Below are 5,293 nucleotides of genomic sequence, written 5' to 3' on the forward strand. Positions count from 1 at the left end.
TTTATTTTATATTTTAGATAATTATCGATGGCCATTAGTTAGCTTGTGACAAAACAATAGTTGCTGATTTTTTCCATGTTATTCATGTGTCTTTTTTTATATGTAAATATTAATGTTTATAAAATTGTATAATCTATATCACACACGTTTATAGTATATAAGTAATTATAGATATTTATAATAATTATGATGGGGTGCCTGGGTGGCACAGTCAGTTAAGCATACGACTTCAGTTCAGGTCACGATCTCCTGGTTCATGAGTTTGAGCCCCACATCCGGCTCTCTGCTGTCAGCATGGAGCCTCCATCAGATCCTCTGTCTCCCTCTCTCTATGGCCCTCCTCCACAGTCTCAATCTTTCAAAAATAAATAAACATTAAACTTTTTTATAATAAATATATTTCTGAGTACTGTACCAAATTAATAAATTAACAAAGTAATAATAAAGGTTTTCTAATAAAAATTACTGGCTCACTGGCACCAGAGACACTGCTTTTGCCCCCTCATTCCGAGCTATTCCGAGGGCCTTACGCTGCCAGATGTCTGATCTCCAGACAAATGAGTTGTTTCTCTACAGGGGTTATCAGGATTTTAGTGCATTTTGCTGCAAGGGACCACCACTTCCATGACCAGACTACAATCTGGTTTATGGAGGCCTCACTGGCAAGGCCAGTCTGTTGTCAAAGTTCTTTAGTGAAAGCCTTGACAATGTTGTGTTGCCACAGATTTTGTTTAAAGGCAGTGCCATTTGAGAATGCCATCTTGAGGGGTGCCTCGCTGGCTTAGGTGGTGGGGCTTGCACCTCTAGATCTCAGGGTCTCTCCACATTGGGTGCAGAGAGTTCTTTCTAAAAAAAAAGTTAAAATGCCATTTTTTTTTACAAATATTTTGTCAAGTTGGTTTCCGTATTAACACCCAGTGCTCATCCCCACAAGTGCCCCACTCCGTGCCCATCCCCCCCCACATCCATCAGTCCTCAGTTTCTGTCAGCATTCAAGAGTCTCTCATGATTTCCCTCTCTCCCGCTCCCCCACCATTTACCCCCTTCTTCTCCCCCATGGTCCTCCGTTAAGTTCCTCCTAATCCTCCTATACGTGCAAACATATGGTATTTGTCCTTCTCTGCCTGACTTATTTCACTCAGCATAATACCCTCAAGGTCCATCCATGTGGCTACACATGGCCAGATTTCATTCTTTCTCATTGCCACGTAGTATTCCATTATATAGATAAACCACATCTTCTTGATCCATTCGTCCGTTGATGGACACTTAGGCTCTTTCCATGTTTTGGCTATTGTTGAGAGTGCTGCTATGAACATTGGGGTACATGTGCCCTATGCATCAGCACTCCTATATCCCTTGGGTAAATTCCTAGCAGTGCTGGGTCATACGGGAGTTCTACTGTTAATTTTTTGAGGAACCTCCACACTGTTTTCCAGAGGGGCTGCACCAGTTTACATTCCCACGAACAGTATAGGTGCCCGTTTCTCCACATCCTCGCCAGCATCTCACGTTCTCTGATTTGCTCATAAAATACCATTTTGAATGTAACAGAACTTGAAGGCTGATAATATCTGGAAAAACTGGAAATACTACCAAGGATCTCAAAGGTAATCTTTGTGTTAGACACTGCCTCTTCAGAAGATGATCTAGAAATGCTAGCAATGAACTGCACTCAGCTTTTCAGCACCCACGGTTATAAAATGTATCCCTTTTCTTATTTGCCAACAGGACAAGCCATCTTCTCACTCAGTACAAGGAGCCAAAGTATTTTGAATTTGAATCGCTGGAATGTGGAAAATGCTGGATTCTTCACCTCTACTCTACAGATGATGTGGATGGACTGAAACACAGCTTTTGGCAGTTGATGAATTCGTTACAAGACAAAGATCACCGTGAAGCTGTGAGAATGTGAAATCGGGCAAGGAAAATGGGTTCCCAAAGGTCTTGAACCTATCATGTTAGTTTCTCAGTATGATTTTATTTTCCTATCAGGTCTATATTGCTGTCAATATTCGTCTACTTATCTCAGACTATCCTTTCTCTATTCAAGTTGAATATTCTGTAAATCAGGTGATTTATCATTGGCATTAACATTAAGCACAAACAACCCAGAGAGAATGGATTCTCTGTTTATCACTAATTATACTCACCACGTGCCTCCTCCTTCTGTTCTAAGTTTTTCCTCTAAATTTTGTGCTAAAATGGATGGCATTCGTGGTTCAGATCCCTTATGAAGAACTCAGCCTAGGTCGGCGTGGGGAGTGTTCTGTGCCTGGTGCTTTCTGTACTTTACTGGTTTCAAGATCTCTTGGAATTGTATTTTTCATTTTTGGTATATGGGCCTTATATGTTGCGAGAAAAATAAATGCCAAAAACATCAGTGATTCACTTTATCAGGAGGTGCATCCGGCCTTAGTAAAATTAACTTTAAAACCTTAAAGACAACATGTACATTTCCTTGATTACATCTGAAGCCTCACTCCACTCTTCAGAACAAAGACATTCTTTAGTTTTTGAGAGGAATTAGAAGACATTTAGACACAGTGCATATGGCATCACTAATTACTATTCTATCACCTTCAAATATTTTTGAATGGAATAGATCACTCTGCATATCACATAGGTATACTTTCCTTAAAGTCTTAAATGTTTGAAATAGAGAACAGTAACTTTTAAAAGAATTGACAAAATATTTTTAAACAGCCAAAGGAAGGCTACTTTGTACTGGCTAAAATTTAAGCTGCCATGGGTTTCACAAAGGTAACAAAGCCAGAATCACCTGTATATTCATCTATTAACTGTTAGTGTATTTTCCTGAGCTCTCCAGCAAGCACCAGCTGGTAAGCTGTAACACCCACAACCAAGGGGCCTTGGAAACTCTGTCCTCAGGGCCCTGGCCCAGGGACGTCTACGAGGTACAGGGTGGACTTTCCTAGGCACCTCCTAGCCCAGGCTGTGCCAGTTCGGGGCCCCCCTCAGCCGGTGTGAGTGGTCCCTAGTACCACAAGTACCATTTAGAAATTTCCGCAGACCAAAACCCATTGTATCTTGGTCATCTGCAGTCCATTAGATACCCTTCGTGGGTAGAGAAACTATTTAACCAATAATAGTCCTAATCATCACAATCATGTGATTAGAGCAATGACAAAAATCGTCATTATTTACTATTTCTAGTATTCCATATTTACAGTTTTAAAAATGGAAACAATTCTTATGTATATAATTGTTTACCATTTGTGTATTTATAATAACTTATGTTTGTAATAAAAATTATCATTGCTGTGACTCTCAGGACACCTATTCCCATTCTATCTGACAGACAAATCTGGGCCTTAACTGTCAACTTGTCTATTTGGGTATCCAGTCCGTCCATCTGGTCTACTTTCTGAGACAGACAGACAGACACACACACACACACACACACACACACACACACACACACAGCTGTTCGACGCCTCATTTTGGCGCCAGGGATGAAGTCCGTTTATTTTATTTATTTTATTTTTTTAAATATTTTTATTTCTAGGAGAGAGAGAGAGAGAGAGAGAGANCTGCTGGTCAACCTTATGCTCAACCGCGAAAAGAGGCGTTTAGGACGGCTTCCAATCCGGTTCAAGCCTCCTCAACCCCGTCCCTGCCCAGGTTGAGCCATGGCCAGGTTGGGAAAGAAGCGGGAGTCGAGGAGGATTCAGGCTGGGCGGGTAAGTCCGCCGACAGTGATCCACGTGGGACCACGGGAAAACCCGGGGCGCCCTTTCCGCTCCCCGTCTCCGAACCCGGGCCGCCGTCTCCCCTTACCTGCAGCGGACGGGCACCGGCATGCGCTGGTCCACCCGTCTGCGCAGCCCCCCAACACGTCCGGGAGATGCTACGACAGCCTTCGCAAGAGACCTGCTCGTCCAGTCCCCAGCGAAGGCAACACACGCCGCCGCCGCGGCGCCGCCGCGAAGATCCGGCTGGCGATGCCGGCCTCCTGGAGCTCGGCCGCGTCCCGTCCCTCGCTAGTCGCGCGCGGGCTCCGGGGGGAAAAGCTAGCAAGGCGGCCGCCAGGTGGCGCTAGACAACCGGCGCAAAAGTGCGCGTGCGCGCGACGACTCCGGACCGCGGGCGGGCGAGGGCGCACCACCGGCCGCCGGCGAGTCCGAGCTCATCCCGGTCCACCTCGGATGGCGCTTCCCCGCGCCAGGGGGGCGGAGGGTGTCCCGCATGGACCCGGGAGTCCCCCTCCGGACGGATCGGCCCTGCCTGACACGGCGCGGCTCCAACAGCATAAGGAGGATTTTGAAAACTTTTTTCAGGAGGTCTCCCTGGAGCCGCCTTCTGCCTGGGACGACGGGAGGGGGACAGATTCTACGCGAATCCTGCGCCAGCGGTAAATTTCCCGGGGACGCCGTCAGGCCTGGTCCCCTAGACCAACTTCTGAGAGTGACAGGAGTGCTTCTCAGTCTCCTAGATGGACAGAACATCTGCGGGGATAGCGTGGGCGTGGACTGTAAAACAAACCATAAAAGTATTTGTAGGAAGTGTGGAGAGAAGGAATGTTCCTTATGCTATGATGTTGGACTGGAGGTCTCCTGAAAGCATAAAGCAAGGTCCAGAATCCATCAAAGAAATGAGTGATCAACTTGACCACATAATGATTAAACAAAATTTACTTTTGTGTATACCGCAAAGAGAGTCTGTTGCCAACAAATGGGTGTGGGGAGCATTTGGGCACATGCGTGTGTTATACGAAGATTGGTTTCCGCATTGTTTGTTACAAAAGTTGGGAAGATATAATATCCACTAAAGGAGCCACGTGGAAGTGTGGTGTATCCATACAATGCATTAGTATCAATTGTGTTCTGATTTATGGATTAGCCCTCCCAGCTATAGCTATAGCAAGTAATAGAGACTTGGTGGCTTATAAAACAACAGAAATTCAGTGCTCACGTGTCTGGAGGCTAGAAGTCCAAGATCAGGGTGCTGGCATGGTTGGATGATGGCCCTCTTTTGGGTCACAGACTTTCCTTGTAATCTCAAAGTGGAAAGATCTAGGGGGCTTTATGAGCTCTTTGAATATTTTTTATGTTTTATTTTAATTTATTTTTTATATTTTATTTTATAATACATTGTTTTATTTTGGATTTTATTTTATTTTATTTTCATTGATTTCCAGTAGAGTAAACATACAATGTTGATTATTTTCGGGCATATAATATAGTGATTCAACACTCCATACATCACCAAGTGCTCAGCAGGATGGATGGACTCCTCCCTCCCCATCACCCATTTCACCCACCCTCCCACC

At 44.7% G+C, this 5,293-nt stretch overlaps 1 pseudogene; it reads left to right on the forward strand.

Moving 5' to 3' along the window:
- The first annotated feature begins 538 nt into the window (after positions 1-538).
- Positions 539-1,915, forward strand: LOC144217333 (ADP-ribosylation factor-like protein 15; annotated as a pseudogene).
- Positions 1,916-5,293: the final 3,378 nt, after the last annotated feature.

Source organism: Crocuta crocuta, unplaced genomic scaffold, assembly GCF_008692635.1.
Source record: "Crocuta crocuta isolate KB4526 unplaced genomic scaffold, BGI_CrCroc_1.0 scaffold139, whole genome shotgun sequence".
NCBI lineage: Eukaryota > Metazoa > Chordata > Mammalia > Carnivora > Hyaenidae > Crocuta > Crocuta crocuta.